Source organism: Arvicola amphibius, chromosome 6 (assembly GCF_903992535.2).
Source record: "Arvicola amphibius chromosome 6, mArvAmp1.2, whole genome shotgun sequence".
NCBI lineage: Eukaryota > Metazoa > Chordata > Mammalia > Rodentia > Cricetidae > Arvicola > Arvicola amphibius.
The window spans coordinates 49,790,426-49,803,139 of NC_052052.2; positions in this window are offsets into that span (position 1 = coordinate 49,790,426).

Genomic DNA, 12,714 nt, shown 5'->3' on the forward strand with positions numbered 1-12,714 from the left:
GCCTGCTGGCATTATCCACAAGTTCTATGTGCTGCAAACTTTTGCCAGTTGGAATTTCAGCCTTCGAATCTCAGCACTTTCACTGCAGACTATAATTCATTCAAATTATCTTCCACTTTGCATCTTATCCATATGCAATTGTGAACCTTGCCAGAAGTGGTTGGAGAAGTTTCATTCCATACTTCCACAAGTTACTAAAATAGTAACTTTGGAAGTGTGTGTGTGTGTGGTGAGGGGGGGGTACTTTTACAATAACTAAAACAACTGCTATCCATTATTAATGTGAGGCCTAAATCCCAAACAGACCATCTCCACATAAAAGATGCATTTAAGAGTCTTCTGAGATCAAATGGCCAGTGTTATTACTGTTAGATACTGCAGTAAGAAGGGAAGTCATGTGGGAAATAAATCCAGAATCTAGAGAGGAGAGGAAAAGCTACTGATACTTTCAGTCTTTCAAAGTATTCCCGGTAAACCGTTAGCTCCAGCTCATTGAAGGCACAGTGGTAGCAGGGTTTGGAGGGAGTCATGAATAAACCTTGTGCTCGAAGCATATAACTTCATGTAGGTGATTACTGGTCAGACTGCAATGTTTTAAAGCAGTATAAAGACTCGTGCTTGAGAAGAAAAATTAGCGCAAATCACTCTGACTTTGTGCCTTTTAGTCAGAGAAAATAAATAATATATTCAAACGGGACCAGATCCGGAGCCGCAAAATAGCAATGTTTCCTTGCCGGTGGTGCAGACGAGACCGGGAGGAACAGGCTGGGAGGCTCGAGAAAGAGGGGCGGAGGGGCTCCAAGCCCCACGCTGCTAGTGGGGTTGCAGGGAAAGTTGCCGGGTCCTGCGTGCTGAGGCTCCCGGGCTGTGCACTGGCAGCGGCAGCAGGGCAGCCGACTCCGGTCCCGGGCACCGCTCGACCTCGGGCCGGAGCCCCACTCCAACCGCAGCGGCCCAGCCTGGCCCGACCCGCGGCCTCGGCAGCTCTCTGGCCTGCGCGGCGTGGGCACGCCCGACCCCGAAACTTTCGCCGGGGGCCGCGGGCGGGAGGCGAGGACGCAAGGTCCTGGGCCGGCGCGGGGCGTGGGACCACGGAGCCCACGAGCAAGGGCTCGCGCCGCGTCTGAGGGGCGCTGCCCGGCCCGGCCCGCAAGCTGGCACAAAACAAAAGTAAGAGTTCGGGGCGTCGGCGGGGGGGGGGCGGTGGCGCGGGAGGACGCGGGCAGACAGGGCGCCCCGGTACAGCGGGCGTGCGGGGTTTGCGGGACTCCGCCGCCCCTCCCCGGCGCGGAGGAACCGCGGTCACCGCGCTCCGCGCCGCAGACGCCGAGTCCAGATTGCAGCGTGTCAGGGGCTGCAGCCGCGGACACACGTGCGGGGCGCCCGCAAGCCCCGGCGCTCCGCAGTCCGGCGCCCCGATATTAATTAACGCATTAATAAGAGGGCGCCATTAGCCATGTGCCCACACAAATGGCCGAGCAGGAGGAATGCACCCGCATGGAAACAAAGTTACTTTCTTAAAGCTGCAGCCCCCCCCCCCCGCACACGCGCGCGCACACACAGAAACACGCGCAGACACGGCTCCCGCCGAGGCACACGGCCGCCCCGCGCCCCCGCAGCTGCTTACCTGGGTGAGACAGAGCGGAGAATACATAACTGCCGGGCGGCGGGGGGTGCGTGCACGTCTGTGTGCGGGCTGGAGGTGTGCGTGAGTGTGGGTGCGAGAGGGAGAGAGAGGAGGAGAGAGCTAGGAGAGGGGGGAGGAAAAAAAATCAAGCCTGCTTCTTGCGTTCACATTTCCAACTCGGCTCAACTGCAGCAGCCAGCGCTCTTGCCGCTCCACGCGCTGAACTTTAACCCCGCCTAGAGTTTCCCTACACTCCACTATACTGTCTACTGTACGCGGGCGTTAAAGGCATAGCGCACCCTTTCCCGCTCCCGCGCCGGCCGGCCGGGTGCCCGCGAGCTGCCCGCGCGCCCGCCTGCGCCGCGTTCTGCACCGCACCGCTCGGCCGCCGCCCGCTCGCGCCGCCGCGGGGGGGTTAGGGGGGGTAGAAGGCTGGGTGGGGGAGGGGCGGCTGCGGCGCTGACACCGGTCCCCAGCCAGCGCGGCTGCCCGCCCGCCGCTTGCTCCGCGCTCGCTGCCTCCCGCGGCCCCCGCCCCCGCCCCGCTCTGCGCGGTCCCGGGAACGCGGCGCGGAGCGGTTTTCAGCGTGTCCTCCGGGCGGCTATAGGCTGCCACAGGATGTGCTTAAGCAAACAAAACTACTTTTCCTCCTCCCCATCCCCCCACTCGCGCCGCAGCCCTCCGCGGACGTCGGCAGAGGTTTGGGGCAACTTTGCCAGGGCGCCCCGTATCCCCGTGGTCCGCTGGGTGGGCTCCCTAGAAGCCTTAGAGAAGGGCGCGCGAGACATTTGCATGTATGCAAATTTCCTCTAAAAAAAAATCAGACCTTCTAGGTAACTTTTCCCCCCTTCCTCTGAAATGCGGTAAAGCTCAAAGCACTGTAATCTCTCCTGCGAAGCTTTCTGTGGGAATAGTGTCTTCGGTGGAGGTAATTATGCCCAAAAGCCTGCTAACTTTGTGCAGCCACGGCCCTATAGCAGTCACTGTCCGGGTGCTGGGGAATATAGTAAGATCACCCCAAAGATTCTCCAGATTGCGGGGGATGGGGATCTGGAGAAAGGAAGGCAGAGAGTCAGGAGCGGCCGCTCTTCTCTTCTAGAAGTCGGAGCTGGTGGGTTTGAATACAAACGCCCAAAAAAGTTCTGTCACATCAGAAACAACAGTTGTTTAGCTGGGACATCTTTCTGTGTGTCGAGAAGGAAAGCTGTGAAAGGGCTGTCCCCTTAGGAAAGGGATATGTTTGTATTCCCAAATGGGAGCCCAGAACTGGACACGGGCTAACATATGAGTCCGCGTTCCCCAGACCCCTCAAGAAGGGTGAGTTTTGCGGATCCCCAATCTCCCACACACATACACTGGTAATATTTCTGAAAATGGAAAAGGGCTTCCTGCAATTATTTTAAGTTTGCTAAAGTATTGTTTTGGCGCGCGGGAGGGGGGGGCGGTTTTAGGGTTTGGCACGTTGCCAACGAGCCTGCTCTTCCAGCTTTCTTTTTTCTCTCTTTTTTTAACTTCATATTTTCTCTCTAGACTCTTTTCTCCTGGAGGAAAAAAAATAGTATACCTGTCTCCTCTAGACTCTCACTTTCTCCTCTTCTCCTTCCTGAAGTTTTACAGCCTTCTGTATTTACCAACCCTTCTCAGAAATCCTCAGATCCCGACACGGGCTCACAGGTCAGGGATCTGCTCCCTGGTGGAGGTGACAAGGCTAGAGTCTGCAGGCATGCCCACCGGACAGAAGGGTGACTGATGGAGTATTGGGCACTTTTCATTCACTTTTTTTTTTTTTTTTTTTTTTTTGGAAGAGGCAAGAATGCTATTAGAGAAGGCCAGCTAGAACGTTCTGCAACAGCCTGCATCTCTAAAGTCGTGTTTGTTCTCTAGTCCGGTTGGGACTATAGTATTTGCTCTAGTACTCAAGAATCCATTCTTTCCCACCCATTCCCTGCTCTTGCATGTTCTTGGAAACCTGTCCCATTACTTATTAAGGATTGAAGAAAAATAATAACTTCAACTTTTAGTTAGGACGTCCATTTCGCCAAACTAAGCAACCGCCTTTCCTTGGTTCCTCGTGTCTTTCAGTAAGGAAGAAATGTCCTCCAAGCTAAGAGGAGTTAGAGAAACATTCCTGGCCACGAAACCCTTTGCTGGGATCTATAACTTCAAGACTCTCCAAGTTTCCTCGACAGAAGTTTCTGGCTGAGGGACCCAACATGTAACTGAGGCACAGTGACAAGTTATTGTCCCGTGTGTGCTCTGGGGGAAGCTCTCTTCCAAAGCGGATTTATTATTATTATTTATATAAAGATACACTTCACATCTGTCTGTTTTCTTAGTTTTGATTCTCAAGGGGAATTTAAAAAAAATAGCAGGCTTCCGCCATGGCTTCTTCTTTTTTTTTTTTTTTTTAAATTGGGGAAAGTACTTGAATGCTGATATTTCCACTTTAAAAACTTCTTTTGTTGAAGCAGTGGATGTGCCTGCGATTTCCAGCATTCTGCGGTTAGCAATATTATCTTAAGTAACTTTTGGCGCCCTTCGTAAGACTTTTGGATATGGGACGATTGTTTGCGCCCTCTAGGCAAGGGCTGGATCCAAGTTCAGCACCAAAGCCCTCCACATCCGCTCCTGCTTTCTCTCCTATCTGTGCCAGCTCCCGCTCCCTCCCCCGCTCCGGAGGAGGGTGGAAGGCGGGGGAACACTACAAAGCCCAGTTCCAACTACAGCCTTTACAAACTAAACTGAGAAAAAATACTGTAGAAGAGTTACAGTTACAGAATGGCTTCTGGTAACTTTCTCTCCAACAGGCATAAATTTAAACACACAAAGAAACAGATGTTCCCGAGCCGACAGACAGGGTAAAAAGCATGTCTAACTTTCTCCCCTCTTCTAGGTTGCAAAAGTAAATCCTTGTCTAGAGTTCACAAAGATACTCAGGGAGGGGGAGGAAGGAAGGACAGGGAAAGAGGGGGGAGGGAGGGTGGGGTAAAGAGAAGGGAAAAGAGTGTAGGAAACACAGGTGATGTATGAAAACTGGTTTATTGCAATCATATAAATGACCCATTGTTAGGAAGGGTAAACCCCTTATTGGAAACATTACTCCAGTCATTTATTTTGCAAGTAGTAGGAGGCTGCCTTGAAACTGGATTGTCTTTGCAAAAAGGAGGTTCCTGCCATGCTCTCTGCTATCCATATTCTCCCTGGCACAGAGCCCAGCCTTGCATTTACTGTTTTATTTGCAGAAACGTTACCTTGCCAGCTTTAGTGAAATCCTCTTAGATGTATAAATTACGTCAATAAAGTTTCACTTCTACATACATCCGAAATACCTCTCGTTTCTAGTCTACTTAATTGGGAAATTGTATTAATGTGATTTAGATTTTAATGCCCAATATAATGACGACGGGACTGGGATTCCTAAGTGACAATACCATTTGCTCTATAGTTATTACCAAGACTAGCTCTACTAACTAGCATTTCCCAGCATTTCCTTCACTAGTTTCTGACTTGCTGGTAACTCCTGTGCAGACTTCTCTAACTTGCATATTATCCCCAGTTGAATCATGTTGCTGAATTGAGGATACAAGCAAAAGGTTATATAAACTTTCCAAACCAAGTTTGACCGAAAGGCCCAAGGCCTAGGGAAATAGTTGGATGAGCATTAAATTCACATTTTAAAAAAGTAAGGAGTCCATATTATTTTCTACCCATTCCCTACAGAATTAGGAGGTGGTTGATATATTTGAGTCAGAGGCAGCAAGTTACATCTCCAAGACAAACTAAGGTAGTTGGTTTCCACCATACAGATGGCAAGGACTTGAACAAGAGGCCAGACAGCAGCTAGTGGGGACAGTGGGTCACACATGTACCTTCAGCAAAGTTGTGGTCACAAGGAGAAGTTGAACTTGGTGACTCTTAAAATGCTCTTTGCTACCGACCATCATCTGAAATGGTAGAATTCAAGAAAATCTGCTCCTTCCCTCCTCCTTTTCAATCTATAGAGCAGCTAGCTGTCTTTCCACCAATGAAGCATTCTCTCCCTTTGATATGCCAAAGACTCTAAAAGAACCAGTTTTGAAGCTTTGTAACACTCAGTGATTCCCCAAATTGAGGCATATTTCTCAAACAAGTTATACTTCTCCTACAAGTTATCAACTTCCCTGAGTATTAAAAACAACAGCTAATGCAAGGTTAAATATTACTCTAGCAGAAGTTTCCAAAAGAGCAAAGTTAAAAAGGCACACAGGATTCATGCAAAAATCCCCCAAACAGCTTTTTTCTCCTTTAAACTCAAAAAATCTTTCCTATTGTGATTGCTAAATCCGGAAGCGCTGGTATCTTTGACAGCTTGAACTACAAACACACCATCCCCTTCAGAACTGCAGAGAACTTCAGATCTCCTTTGCCCCGCCCCCTAAGGCTATTACGAGCCATTGTGCACCCAAGCTTTCTCATGATTGGATAGAGCTTCTGCCAATCTCATATGTTGTCTCATTGATTAGAGGATCGAATCGTCAATTATTCTCGGGTCCAGACAGTTCTTTTCGGGTTAGGTTGACTGCAGAGGCCAGACGTCTTTAACAGAGCAGAGCACGTACAGGATTCCCCCCCTCCCCCTTCCCCCTTTTCTGGAACCGAGCAAGCGCTAGGAGGAAAAAAAATCTGTTAAGCTCAGCAATTTTTTCAAATCCTGGAAAAAAAAAAAAAAGAAAGAAAGAAAGAAAAAGAAACCCGGTCTCTCTGCTACACATAATACAAACGCCATCCACAAAGCTGTATCTTTAAAAGAAAACCATCACAATAGACATTTACCCAGCAATCACTTAAGTGCATATTCGAGCTAGAGAAATTTTAAAGTCTTAGCCATTAAGCATAACCATCTACCGTTGTTTATATAACGCATATAGTATAAATGTAAAATAGAAAGTTTAAGATGTACCACGTACCATTGCAATGTAAAAAGAGTACGTGAGAAACTTTAAAATGCTCAGACGAATTGCTTCATAGCTTGTCCCCTGTTTTTTGCATTAAAAAAATAGCCAAATAAACTTGGAACCGTTGAAAACCCGGAAGAGATTTTTTTTAAAGCTGCTGGCCAATTGCAGGCTTCTTGGATATTTTTTTAACTCCAAATCAAAAGGCTTCTGCCACTGCAGAACTCTCTCTCTCTCTCTCTCTCTCTCTCTCTCTCTCTCTCTCTCTCTCTCTCTCTCTCTCTCTCACACACACACACACACACACACACACACACACACACACACACACACACACACACACACACACAATCTCTCCCTCTCTTGCAGTCTCTCTCTTTCTCTCTCTCCTCTCTGAAAGCGATCCAATCTAACCCGGGCTGGCTGCTTCTCAGATTCTCTCTGGATTTGCCTGGTGTGCTTGTAAGAGACTTTGCAGAAGTTGCGATCCTTTCCGCAGCCCCTCTCTCCTCTCCCTACCCCCTTGTTTATTTCCGCAATCGCTGCAATTTGCATAGTAACCACGCACGAGGCGGAGGGGCCAGAGGGGGGCAGGGACAGGCCCGGGCCTCCCCTCCTCCCGCTCGGCGCAGTCTCCTCCTCCCCCACAGCGCTTGGCCAATGGGAGCACCGGCCTTCAGCGCAAGCTCGGGTCCGGGCTCCTGGCTGCAGGACGGTCCCTGGCTATGTAGGCCCGGCTCCTGGGATCCGGGTTTTGGCGCAGGGGAAGTTTTCCTGTTTGCGGAGCTCGCAGCAGGCTTTTGGAGATGAGAAGATTATGGAACGTTTGCCCACAGTCATGCCGGTTTTGCATGTTTTAATCACGCCTGCACACCTGCTTTCTTGGTTTCTTTTTCCAGAGCCTCTCGTGAGTTATTAGACAAGTTCATGATGGTTAGTGAGAGACTTAACCTTTATTTGCACTGATGTAGACGGGGAGTTAAAGATCCTCCCTGGTCCATTAAATCAAGGCGGAGCAAAACGTCAGAGAACTTCAGTGAGATAAGGCTTTCGTCCTGGGTTTAGAACAGGAGAGTGGCCTTGCTCTCTCTCGAAGACTGAGTACAGAATGGCTAGGTGGGCTCCACCAAGAATGCAGCTCCTTTAAAGCATTGATGCTTTAACAACATTCTAATTGGATCGACAAACTCCCGATTTATCAATATTCATGCAAACCCTGGTTTGTACAAAGCCTAAAGCAATCCCTCCCCTTCTTACCCGGCAGAAAAGAGCTGGAGTGACACTGGGGGGAGAGGCACGTTAGTAACTGGGGTGAGAACTCCTTCTTCACGTTGACCTTCCAATTTCACTAACCCAGACTCTTTATGACCATGTCAGCTGAATATTTCGCTGTCAAACTTGTTTTTTGTTTTGTTTTATTTTTTTGTTTTTTGGGTTTTTTTTTTTATTTGTTTTAAGCATCAAAATACCCTTTGGTGCAGAGCATGGACCAATGGCATTAAAGGGAGTATCTCTTTAAATGGAAATCCTCACTACTAGGCTTGCACTTTTTGTTACTGTTATTGTTGTTGTTATTTTTAATACGCTTGCTTTGTGTCCCTTAAGAAATTTAGGGTATTTTGCGAAATAAATGAATTACTGGAAATTGTGTACTTAGCTCAACTGATTAAAAAAAAATTGTTATCAGGCCAAGACGACTAACAAAGAAACATCCTGGCCCTCTGATTTCCATTAATTGCCCTTGGTGAAAAGATCTAATCAATTAGTAAGATTCTTTACAGCTAAAGTAATGGCTCGAGGAGTCTCACATTTTATTTTGAATTATAAGTTTTGCTTCAGTAGTACACTTAGCAACTAGTCAGCTGATGCAGCTTTGCGGGGGGGGGGGGGGGGGGGAATCTTACTGTGTCTGTCCTTGGTATCAGACAAGCTTTGGCTGTTCTGGCTTGCTGTTCATAGACTAGGATAAGCTTTTACTCTTCACAGCCTGTGGCATTTAATTCAATCCTTGTCTACCCAGCATCCACTTCCACTTGGCATACTAGTCTCACTCAGAAATAAACTAAATAGAATGGGATAGGTAATACTGATGTTGATGGTGATGATAAAGAATAGTTTAAGTAATAAAAAACATCCTAGGCCTACTTCAGCTGGTACCAGGTTCTGTTGCCTTTAGATAGTTCTAATACCACCCATAAAAGAGGACACTGACCTGTTGTGAGAATAAAAAGCCATTTTGTCAAGGGTCAAGAACCTCAGATAAGACCAGGAGATTCCCACTGCACTGCCATGGTCTGAATAACCCACACTGCTGAGCAAGCCAGGCCTGCTAAGTAGTTGGCAGCAGTGTGTTTTCTGTGTAGTATCGGTAGTTCATTATCCTGATTTAATGCGGTAGGTTGATGCCATTACAAAAGTGATCTTGTGTGTGTCCCATATTCAACAGCATACCGTGCATTTCAGAGGTCATCTTAGGTTCTAATATTCGTCATACCATCTGACTTTATACAAATTATTTGGCCTCTGAAAGCATTAGCTTCTTTGTTTGGAAGATGAGAAACATGTAAGTAATATGTGTAAACTGGCTTCATCATAGTGAGCCATGTTCTAAGCACATTGATATGACAGTATCATATATATGTATGTATACACACATGTACATACTTACATGTAAGCATATTGACCAAGTCTACATGACTATGCCAGTGGAGTCATGAGGGCTGGGAAAGAGCTAATGACGTTTGTGATGAACCAAACTTACACATTTGTCAGGCAAGGGGAAAACAGGCCATCCCTCTCCAGGTAATGTATAAAAGTGACTGATGGTGGCTAATTAGGTTGTATTTGACTTGCTTTATAGTAACTGGAAGACAAGTTACAGTATCAGGCTAAGACAAGGTCGTAGAGAGGCTTATGAGCAATTTTAGTTTCATTTGAAAGATTGGGAAGTCATCAAAGGTATTTAGCTAAAGAAAGAAATGAAATAAAATTTGCTGATGAGGAAACACCTTAGTAAAGAAGGGAGAGGGAGAGGAAGGGAGAGGAAGGGAGAGGAAGGGAGAGGAAGAGGGAGAGGGAGGGGGGGGGGACAAGCATGCACTTTGTGGCTGGAGAAGGTAAAGACCTGAGCTACAGCTCAGCTGCAAACCATGAGAAGAAAGGTTCCATAGAGGATGGGGTTAGGTTTAGATATGGAATGTTCTGCTAAGTTCTCCCAGTGATGCTATTTTGGAACGTTCTTGATGGAATTGAGGCCTAGATTTAAGGAAACAAATTACTGGAAGGGTATCCTTGTGGCTATGTCTTACCCTAGATTCCTCTTTCTCTGTGCCCTGGGCATCATGAGGTGAGTAGCTTCTTCCTGGTACCATCCCTATCCTCAGTCTCACCCCTGTTATCCCATACCCCTCCCAGACCTCAGCCCTGCCCTGGAATGGTGGTCATGAACTTCTGCTTTATCACAGGCCCAGAGTCAGAACCAAGGCCTGTGCGATGAAAGCTCAGAAACTATGAGCCAACATAAATCACATTTTAAAGTCGTTCTCTCTGGTATTTTGGGTCACAGTCAGAGAAAGCTAACACAGTGGTACAGAGATCAGAAAGGAGAGGCCACCGATAGAAGTTTTCAAGGCATTTGATCAATGGGTACAATTCAGAAATAAAACTTTTCCAGACATTGTTTGGTGTTCAAGTGCCCACCTATAAAAGTAGAAGAGGCTCTCTCTGCTCACAAGTTGCCACTTCCATCATGCCCTTCAACCTAATAATTGATTAAATAATACAAAAATGACACCAGTAATAGATAGTACTCATATACTTAGTGTTTATACCTGATTGCTTTGTCCTAAATCTTGAATTTGCATCCAAGTAAATTCTGTTCCATCACATCAAAAATCAGGTGCTCATCAAGACGGGTGACTCGGAGTTGCTAACCTCATTGTGAGCCCGAGGTTCCATGGAGTTTGGCTTGATGCCTTGAAAATAGTCAGCTCTTCCAGGAATTCTGCTTGGTTGACCCAGATAGAACCCGAATTTTCTTGCAAGACATTGACATAGAAACTAGAACGCCAGAGCCTGACAGAATCCAAGATGCAATTCAAAATTGCAGTACGTTTTGATAATCAGTTTTCTGTAATTGTGAACAAGATGGAACGTTGAAACGAAAATGTATGTTTCTATTTTCTCAATTTCCCTGTGTAGGTCCTAGATCGACGGATGAATTTTCAAAGCAAGCTAATTACCATGTGCATTCACAAGATTAACATAATAAATGATAACTTTTATAAGCAAAATTAGATATAGGAATTAATAAGTCACCTACATAAGTAAGTTTGGGCATATATTGTCCCTTCCCCATCTCCCTTTGTCTTATTGCCTTGCATATATAGATGAACAGTTTAGGGTCTAGAGTTGGTACTTACCACCCCTCCACTTGGGGAGATATGTGACTTGTGATTGAGTTTTCAATGACAATTCTTACATCGCTTGTTTAAAGGAAATTTACCTTGATATGGCCCTTCTCAAAGGCAAAAAGGGAGGTCCTAACTTCAAGCAGAAGGCCTAGGACAATGCCCAGGAGGCCAGAGATCAGCAAGATGGAAGGATGTGAATCTCTAAATGACTTGGTATGACAGGGCTGCCTCTTCAGTGCACATTGTATTTAAGCCTCGGTGCACTGAGATTACTGATGTACTAATAACCAGTAGCAACAAAATATGAAAGTTCCTTTTCCTTATTATCGTTTACAAACCCCGCAGGCTTTCCCCAGCTTGGTATTTGATATTGAATTTTATCGTCTACCTTCTTTTTCAGATTCTCCTTTTGCTCACTCTTTCCCTCTTGCTTTCTCATCCTTACCACAAGCAATGCATTGTTTTGCTTCTCTTTTTATTTTCTTTTATCACTTTGTGTGTGTGTGTGTGTGTGCGCGCGCGCGTGCCGAAGTTCCTGGTGTTTTTCTCCCTATTCCATTCATTTTCAACCACTAACTTAATGCTCCTTCTCACCCTTCTCAGGCAGAATTGGTCAAACCTTTTACAATCTCCTTACAGTCCTCTAAAGCTCTATATGCTAAATATCAGTTATTTATATCTACTCAAGAGACGATTATTCATCATGTGTATGTCTATGCCAGAGTGCCCATAGCAAACTCTTAATAGATAGCTGTAAATGTGCGTGTAAATACAGAAATGACTACCTTTTCCAGCCTCAGTACTCTGGTCGTAAACAAAATCAGGTGCATGCTAGCGAGGGTCTGATCACAAGGGAGAATTGTGAATGAAGAGAGGCTCTGAATGTGCCATTCACAGGATGCCATGCTGGTCACCTTTGCCCTTCTTGCTGAATAAGTGCCATTCTCACGACATAGACGAGAACACTAAGGTGTAACAAACTATGGAGAGATAATCAAGCAGCCATATATTTAGTCAATTGATAGAATAGCCAGTTCACTTCGAAGTTTTCTTCAAAGCTCCGGTCTGTGATGTCGCCTTTAGGAAGAAATGGGGACTTGAAATTTTTAAAGTACAATTTTTTGCGGTTACAGCCTGTAATCATGATCAAAAGCAAACACGTGGCCCCCTCCTTCTCTTCTTGGACACAACACAACTACAAGAGACTGAGCAGAATGTCATCTAAATGAGCTGCCGGGCTTGCCAGGGAGGAGGAAACAGAAAGGGAACTCACGAGGATCCAGCCACCACATTCTACGGGTGACCAAACTGAAGCTGGCAGAGCTAAGGAGCTGGCTGCACAGCAGGTAAAGAATCAGCCCCTATCCCAGTGCCAGGGCTATTACATCATGCAGAGGCTGCTCTGCAGGAACAGGGAAGGAGCACATGACCCTGCCTGCTACCAAAGTCTGAAAGAAGCCTGGGGAAAGAGACAGACTGTTGACTCTGATGGAAGGACGAAAACCATGGATTGTTGAAACAGAGTCCAGGCGAGAACTTAGAGTTGTACTACATGGGTAGACACTAAAGGATAATTTTCAGGACACTAAAGGAGGGTTGAAGGCAACAGCCTGAGATGAGAATCCTGTGTTGAGAGATACGGACTCTGCTCTCTTCCATTGGTGACTTTGGATGGGTCAACGTCTTGGGCAAGGCCCTCTGGCTTCCTCCTCTGTGAAACAAAAATATCATCAGCCTTACT